We start from the raw sequence: 9,835 nt of genomic DNA on the forward strand, positions 1-9,835 counted from the left end.
TTTGTGTGGTAGGGCACAGGACAGCGGATGTCATTCCAGATCTAGAGCAGAGCCCAACTGGGGAAGTACCTCCACCTTACAGAAAACCGCAGCCAAATAAGACCCTACTCATAGTGTTGTGTTTCTGCCGGTAAGTAAGGTTGCCAGAGCTCAACGAGGAAGAGGAGTGTTAGGGTCGGCAACGCGCGTGTAATATCTCCGGTGTTGCAGGCGTCCATAGGCTACGGTAACTGCTTACCATCAGGCGGGCCGTATGCTTGATTGCCACCGACGTGGTATAAAAAAAAGTGCATGTTCGAATTGGCCTGATTATAAGACAATCTTACATAAATCGATCTAGAGGCCAATTCGAACTTACATCTAAATTATGCCTTTTTGTTATTATTCGAACGTGCGTCTCGCTCGCGCCAATTCTGTACAAACAAGAACGAGCGAAATGCATGCGCGAATGATAACGTAAAGTTCGAATGTGAATCTCACAGTAAGATCAATAAGGCTTAGGTTATAAGTAGGTACCAGAAAACGAAGATTCTTGCTTTTATAGAAAACGCCAATCAACCCTTAAATAATCTATGGCAGTGGTGTACAGACTGGGAGCACATGAAGTGGTCTGCGAACTTATAAACAGAATAACCCTTTAAACTGCCATATACTAAGGAATAGTAGATTGTTAACCAAGGGGTGAAAGGCACTCATTCCTGCCGAGGTTGTTTGGCGCTCGAGCGCAGTGAGAGCGCCAATAGTCCGAGGCTAAAATGATGCCTTTCACCCGAGTTAAACACTCTACTTTTCATTTTGAATACGAGGAAAGCAAGATGGCATGTTTTAAAAAAACATTACTAATTATACATTTTTATAGTATTTCTTGAGGATACTTTCAATTAACAATTTAGGCCTTACAGAAAAACGCAGCCAAATAACACTAGACCCTACTCATTGTGTTGTGTTTCTGCCGGTAAGTAAGGTTGCCAGAGCTCAACGAGGAAGAGGAGTGTTAGGGTCGGCAACGCGCGTGTAATATGTCCGGTGTTGCAGGCGTCCATAGGCTACGGTAACTGCTTACCATCAGGCGGGCCGTATGCTTGATTGCCACCGACGTGGTATAAAAAAAAGGCAAAAGTATCGTTATTTATGAAATAGGGAGTTAAATATCACAATGGAAATTTTATAACAAATGCATTTAAACCCAACTTTCAATTGTTTATCATAAAAAAATCGTACTTGGAACGTAAAATGCAGAGACGTATCATTTTCTGCGCACTTTTAACAACAACAATGACCTTCTCTCAGAGCATGAGAAATGAAAAAGTATATAAAACCTAGTCACAAAAATTCCTCTTCACATTATAACACTTTAAACTATCGCGTTTTGTACACATAATTAACGTCATTTCCTGGTGTAACGTGATTAAATTTCATTATTTTACCTTTTTTCCGACGTGTCAACTATACTCTGATTTGTAATTAGATTCCAAAAAACTAACCTCACTCAGATCCTTTTTCTTTCGTAATAATGGAAAATATGTAAAGAAGTAAACTCAAATTTCCCTTTTGCATGCTCTAGCATTTAAAATAAATATATACTTATGTATCCTTTTAACTTTGTTTAGTTTCTTAAAACATACGGAAAAGAGAAAGAGTGAGGTTAGTTTTTTGGAATCTAATTACAAATCAGAGTATAGTATACTAAGAAAACATTTAATGCTCTGCGCGTCCAGTATAACAACGGATTCAGGTTACTGTTGGGGCTACCACGCTTTTGTAGCGCATCAGGTATGTTCGCCGAGGCATGCGTGGACAGCTTTATATCAATAATACGCAAGAGAACCGCTTCCCTGATGCGCCGCGTGCAGAAGAGTACCAACAGTCTCCTGAATCTGGTGTCACAGTGCCCGACTAGTGCAGTCTGGCGGCACTGTAATTCCATTCATATGGAGTCAACATATTTTAAGTAGTCTGTAACTAACATTGTTACTAACATTTCTATGGACTAATTACTTATGTCTGATACAAATAAATTGAATTGAATTGAATAGGTAGGTTGGTTGCGTTGGACCCGGTAATGATCTAATTATCTTATCCGCTAATAATTATGTGTGTGTCTTTACACTAAGTAACAACATAAACTCACCTGTGACACCCCTAACCCAATTCAACCCTTGCCACCAACGCGAGCCACACCAGTCCGAGGATTGCGTCGGTATAATCCGGTTACCACCGCTGCGCCCAAACCAAACGGATTTTCACGATCGTAACTGATTACGAATTTTGAAAATCGAAGCTTTCACTGGGAAGGGGGGGGGGGGGTTGTGGAACGATGGCCTGACCACCGGCAGCTTGGGCCCGCTAGAGTTCGACCAAGATAAGTCTGCAACGATTTTGATAGCACTCGCAGTGCAAGACTAAGTGCCAGTTGCACCATCCGCACTTTACAGACTGATCATCGTCACCCGACGCGCCGCGGCGGTTTACTATGACTCTCCATATAATAGATTTTAGCGAACTCTTTAACGATCACAAACCGACCCTAAGGGCCAGTTGCACCAACCAATTTTAGCGAACTGATCAACGTCACTCAGCAGTCAACTATGAAACTTCCCATACGATAAAATTTTGCGAACACTTTAACGGTGACAGACGGTTTGGTGCAACCGACCCTAAGTGTTGTTTTAAACGTCAAACTTCTATTAAATTATGACGTATAAATAACACTTGCACTGCGTATGCTATCAAAATTGTTGTAGACTTTTCTTGGTCTAACTCTAGTAGTGAATACTTAATTTATTTACAAAATATCCGTAAAAGGTGGTTGAAAGCTAGAATAATAATTCAAAAAATAATAATTCATTTAAAAATACGACGACACGGCTTGATATTTCTAATACATTTAACAGCATGTGTTCAATATTAATTAATGCGACATTTACATTAACTGACATTAATAAACTATCGACCTATTTTAGGTAAAGCGTGTATCGTGTATATACCCCCTCGAAGCCCGAAGCCCGAAGACTGGTAGAGAATGCCTTGTAGCATTAAGTCCGCCTTTTGTACATTTGTATTTTCTTTTGTGCAATAAAGATTAAATAAATAAAATACTGCAGAACAAGGAAATGGGTCATATTGTATCGATATTCCTTTTGCAAATTGACTGGGTGTTTTATTTGCTTTCGAGTTTGTGATGTACCTACAAAAGCTATTATTGTAGAATGTAGCTAAATGAAAAATATAAAAGAGTGACTTGAATAGTGTGAATGTTTTGATATATGTACATAAGTTATGTTTGTAGCTGAATAAAAAAATTAGTAGTCCGGGAGGTGTATTCTGATTCTAATAACAGATGAATTTGATCTAGATTTGTTTTTGATATAATCTGTCAGTGTATAAGGTAACGTTTGTGGTTGAAAGAATATATTTAATTATAGGTTTTTTATATTTATTAAATCAAAATGACAAATTATAATACGTGTCAACTTTATGCTTAATAGACAAATTTAAAATACGGTTGCGTGAGTGGGTAACACGGCGTTGAATTAATACTAGCAATTACTTGCTTGCACGCACAAAATGTACAAATTGCCAGTGTGCGTGTACCAGGACGAGGCGTGGAGATAAGCGGAGCGGGTAGCGGATACAGAATGTCGACTTTTGGGTATGGTCCGTAACATTAATATCTACGGGGAAGTGTCTCTGTCTCGTGCGAGAGGGCCCACCGGGAACATCGAAGCTTATTTTCTGCCACTTTTTCTCTTGAATATCAAAGTTGGATAGATGTCGCTAGGCGCCTCCTAAACGCGTAGATTAGATTAAATTAGATATTTATTCTCATAATATGAAATTACATTATAAATTATGCTAGACTAATCTACATTAATTTATATTATGATCGTCATTCACTATAAAAGTCATAAAGTCGTATAAAGTATATACTAACCCCCTTATTCATAAACGTCTGCTAAAGTTGACAATCCGCTAATAATTGTTTGTCCCTTTCCATCATACCAATACGTCGGAAAGGGACAAATGATTATTAGCAGCTTGTCAACTTTATTAGACGTTTATGAAGGGGGCACAAATATTTCCTGGCACTTCCCACGTTACCCACAATGACTTTAATGGAATTGAATAACAAATTGATTTCGAGTTTAAATTTTATGTTTCCTTGAATTAATTCACTTAATTCCGCGGGCTTTTAAGGGTAAATCGCTTCCGCTTCGCTTGTTATTATGCCTATACACTTTTGATTAATAGTAAATGTATTATGCAATAGTTGTTCATACCAAATTGTCAGTAAATAAGAACAAAAAAAAACTATACTTATCCTTTTCTTTTGGGTGCTAGTACAGAAATTCAAGGGCCGAAGTCACAATAGTCTTAATAATAGGGTAAACGTTTTGATATGTTTAACGGGTGGAATAGTTTTTTAGGGTTCCGTACCCAAAGAGTAAAAACGGGACCCTATTACTAAGACTCCGCTGTCTGTCTGTCTGTCCGTCTATCACCAGGCTGTATTTCATGAACCGTGACAGATAGACAGTTAAAATTTTCACAGATGATATATTTCTGTTGCCGCTATAACAACAAATACTAAAAACAGAATAAAATAAATATTTAAGTAGGGCTCCCATCCAACAAACGTGATTTTTTTGCCGTTTTTTGCGTAATGCTACGGAACCCTTCGTGCGCGAGTCCGACTCGCACTTGGCCGGTTTTTTATGCACGCCCCTCCACTGCTCCATAAATAACTACACAGTTCCCTTCCGTTCATAAAACTACACACTTATTGTAAAGTTACGAGGCACATAATTTCTATAACAGTATAAAGGCAATCATTTTTACGTCGCTTTTGATAAAGGGTCGATAAAAATCCAGTTACGATTATCGAGAATGATAATAAACTTAGTGAAGCCGGGGGGAGCCTGAAGTAACTTTAAAAAAAACCGTCGGACTCGCGCACGAAGGGTTCCGTACCTTACGCAAAAAACGGCAAAAAATCACGTTGTTGTTGATGGGACACCTTAAATATTTATTTTATTCTGTTTTTAGTATTTGTTGTTATAGCGGCAACAGAAACACATCATCTGTGAAAATTTCAACTGTCTAGCTATCACGGTTCATGAGATACAGCCTGGTGACAGACAAACTGACAGACGGACAGCGGAGTCTTAGTAATAGGGTCCCGTTTTTACCTTTTGGGTACGGAACCCTAAAAATAGGTTACAATTTAAATTAAAGTTCATCATCATCTCTCTTGTCGGGAGAGATGAAGTTAGTATTTGAATGAGAAGAGTGGGGTTTTGGGTGCGGGAATGACTTCGTGTGTTTATAACTCTGTTTGTTCTAAAATAATTACCAGACTATGAATTAAAAATAGGTATTTGTATAATGCTAAAATATTTCTGTTCAACAGTTTTTACCTATTTTCGTACTTTTTACTGCTGTCTACTAATTATAAGGTTAGTTCGTAAGTAAATTAAAAATGTTTTGAATGATTCACGGTTATTTTCACTAGACCATAGAGTAACTTATACTAGAGCGGTACTGTCATAGTAAATTTTGTAACCCCAGTAAATTCACTGCCATCTGTCGACACACTTTAAAACTAAAAATAAACATTTATAAAAATACGATAAAATGTATTTAAATATGGATAAATGTTTTTTTTTAATTTGCATTAATTATTTTTATGATTTTGACCCATGTTCTTTCACTGATATGCGTTAAAATTATAAATAACAAACGAAACCGTCAACGCCCTCTATACGAGTGTAGGCCAAAACTAGTGGCGCTCTCTGATCGAGAATCAAATTTTCGTGATTTTCGAGGCACGATTTTTCCTTAGACTGTATCCATCTATTACGGAGTTATATCTATCTTTGACTAGACTTATATTGACCGGGATATAGACCGTGATTACCTTTTGTATTGTTTTTGAGCTCCCGACGCAGCCGAGGCGCACGAATGAGGATATTGAGGATAGACCGAGTGCGCAGTCTACACAACATTGACACTCACCAGCTATCTTCAGTCACCCGTGAACAAGATGCATGTAACTGCGTCGAAATATCGGGAGCTTAAAAACAATACAGAATTATTATTCACAACGACGGGACTTAATAAGTTAATAAACAAGACCAAGTGCGGGTAGTTCGAATAACTCGCGCGCCTAGAAGATGTTGATGTCAACTTTAGCCAGTCTTCTCCGAGACCACGGGGACAACGCCGTCCTCGAAACGTCGAAGGTAAATTTAAAACTTATTTTACGCGATTAAGTCCCGTCGTTGTGAATAATAATGAGTAAAAATCGTGAAGGTTTAAATCAGTGTTTAACAATACAAAAGGTAATCACGGTCTATATCCCGGTCAATATGTCTAGTAAATTAAAAAAACCGGCCAAGTGCGAGTCGGAATCGCGCACGAAGGGTCCGGACCATTACGGAAAAAAACAGCAAAAAAATCACGTTTGTTGTATGGGAGCCCCATTTAAATATTTATATTATTATGTTTTTAGTATTTGTTGTTATAGCGGCAACAGATATACATCATCTGTGAAAATTTCAACTGTCTAACTATCACGGTTCATGAGATACAGCCTGGTGACAGACAGACAGACAGACAGACAGACGGACAGACGGACAGACGGACAGACGGACAGACGGACAGACGGACAGACGGTTAGACGGACAGACGGACAGACGGACAGACAGCGGAGTCTTAGTAATAGGGTACCGTTTTTACCCTTTGGGTACGGAACCCTAATTATTATTAGTGTGTGGTAGGAGTTGCAGTGCCCTTACAGGGTTCATAGCTCATCTTTATTCTTGTGTATCACCTTATTATGTAAGGAAATATAATGACTGAATACTGAAAACTTCTAGATTTCATAAGATTGCGTCACATTTTCTTCAAAACCGCTTTGAAATGGGCATTAATCAGGTAAAAATTAACCCAACTCAGGTGCTCCGAAGTTGGTAATCAACTCTGAACTCGAATTCTCATCAATCATCAGAGCGACGAAGTCAATAAGTTTTGTTTCGTCGTAAATTCGACGCAGACTGATGACCTGTTATTTAACTTTGGAAAATGATTTTTGAAGGAAATGGTATAAACAATAAGTAGCTACTGGCACCTAAACGGCTACCATGAGTTCCGTAAATGACAGTCAAAAGTGAGAAAGTTAAGGAAAATGTATGGAGTAATTGTACAGTGCCTCTACCGGTCACGTAAAAAACTAAAAAAGTCAACTGGCACCATGAGTCACAAACGTTTTAACGTGAGTTTTTAATACATGCCTAACTTCACACCTAAAACGTTCACTTTCTAACTATATAACGAAAACTGAGCCAGAATTATTTTAGGTAAATACGCGAATAAACGTGACAGATGTCATTGAAAAAACGTGCGTTTCCTTTTTTTTTTGTTCGTCCATCTGGACAGGCTAAAGCTCTAAGCCATACTGCCTACGCTAGTGTACTAAATAAACTGTTATGTAACGTAAACTGTGCCTGCTTTGTTCCCCACTGGGTAATTGAACAATAGTTGTTATATACACCGTGAAATCGTTATCATTAACCAAATTGAAACACAAGCAAGAGCGTGAAAAATAAATCTTTCTGTATGAAAACTATATCACAACCTCATTTAAGTGTTACAACATGATATTAGTGATAATTAGGCATTTATTTACATACAAGATATATACAGTGGTACTACGTAAACGAAATTAATAACTAGCTTAAATCTAAAATAGGCCCTTGAGGCATTGTACCAAGTATGCTGGCGGCATTTCCCCGCTGTATCGCTATGCTGATACGTTGTGCGAGAAAGACGCCAGCTCTTCGGTCACCAGTTACGTCAACCAGACGCTTCAAATGATAATTTAGGTACTTTAAATCGGCATATATACAGGTTGGCTAAAAAATAAGTGCATTCTCGTTACCAGGGAGGTTTTGGGATTATACTGAGCAACTTTTACTACGGAACCAACCACGAAATCACGAAATGAACTTTGTACTTACGATAGGATAAGGTATATCTATGTATGTAATTAGTTTATGTAGCTTCAGATAACATACTTAAAAAAACCGGCCAAGTGCGAGTCGGACTCGCGCACTGAGGGTTCCGTACTTTTTAGTATTTGTTGTTATAGCGGCAACAGATATATATCATCTGTGAAAATTTCAACTGTATCACGGTTCATGAGAAGATAGATACAGACAGACGGACAGACGGACAGCGGAGTCTTAGTAATAGGGTCCCATTTTTACCCTTTGGGTACGGAATCCTAAAAAATACAGCGAATTTAAGTTATTCATACAAAACTTGTTTTTGCTCTATTTCGTTTGTTTTATAAACTGGAGCTATATAAACTAATTATAGACAGACTAATTATAGACCTTTTGTCATTGTATGTGCAAAGTTTCATTACAATCCAACGCGTAGTTTTGAAATGAGAACGAAACTCCGTTTGTACAGGAAGGTGAAATTCGGCCGAGCTTTCCGGGGACTCTTAAAGAGATAGACAAATTGTGTAGCCCTTAACAAATTGTGGGCCTCGGTAATCCTAGTCCCAAATGGATGCGATTCGGCCTCAGATCGCTTTTAGATCTATTGTAATTAATTCAGATGTACCTTTGCGTGGGTGATTTATTTCGTTGAAATTTGACTGATTTGTTTTTTATATGGGTCACGGGAATGGAAATGATTTTGTATATGTGTTATATAAATGGCGTTATAATTTTTTGATCAATTACTGAGAAACGGTGGAATAAAACATTTTAATTAATATGTATTTTTTACCTATATTTAAACGCCGCGTTGAGTTTGCCGTAAAATGGGCCTGCTTTGCTTTGACAAATATTACTCCAAAATACGTTTTTTTTATTTCAATTTTTTAATTTTGGTAGGTATGGTGATATATACACCTATTTAAAGTAGATCATCTCTACAAAAAGAGAAAATGTTTTTCCACTTCTAAATATTTTCTATTCTCCATGATTTTTTTAATCGATATCGATAGCTGGATAATGAAAGAAAAAAACGGTCAACCAAATAAAAATAAAAATTTTATAAGAAAATTTACATGAGGTTTTTATTTGGTATATGCTATTGATAGGAGTAGATAATCATTAATTTCTCAATCTTCTCTGGGAGTGAGCAGTTTCGATTATCACTATAAAGCCACTTATGTATATTAATTGTATCTGTTTCTATATAATTGTATACAAACCTCACAATTTTTTTAAAAATGTTTTTATTCGTTTGATTGTCTTTTTCATCTATTATACAACTATCGATATCGATCAAAAAATGTTTTAACTCAAGCAAGATTGCAACAGTCTTTTGTTCTGCCGCGAAAATGGGGTTGGCCGGTCGAAATTATTAGCAGATGGCGTCAGCCGTCAGCGTATAAAGGAGCCAAATCTCTATGTATGAAAAGTGTCCATCAAAAAACAGTAATAAGGCGGCGCCACCATACACCGAAATACTACCAAAAACAACCTACGTAATTTGGTCGGGTTATTTGTTGCCTTATATGGTTCATGTTATACTCATGTCCCAGAGCCTAACTAGCGCCACCGGAGAGATTAGGAACTATTATTTAAAGCTTAACGCGGTCACTTTTACAACAATTCTGCCATAAGAGATTGCGATCCTTTCTATACCATCCATAGCGTCAGCATAGCTTGCCCTGTCAATACCTATAATTGTGTCAAATTTTTGTTATTTTAATGCCCTGGATGCCAGCCCTTTAAGCCAAATCTCATAGAAAAGGGGCAAGCTAAATGGCGCCATCTCTGCAAACCTTTGACAGTTGCCAACCCCATTCCGGGCT

This window comes from Cydia strobilella, chromosome 16 (genome assembly GCF_947568885.1).
Source record: "Cydia strobilella chromosome 16, ilCydStro3.1, whole genome shotgun sequence".
NCBI classification, from domain to species: domain Eukaryota; kingdom Metazoa; phylum Arthropoda; class Insecta; order Lepidoptera; family Tortricidae; genus Cydia; species Cydia strobilella.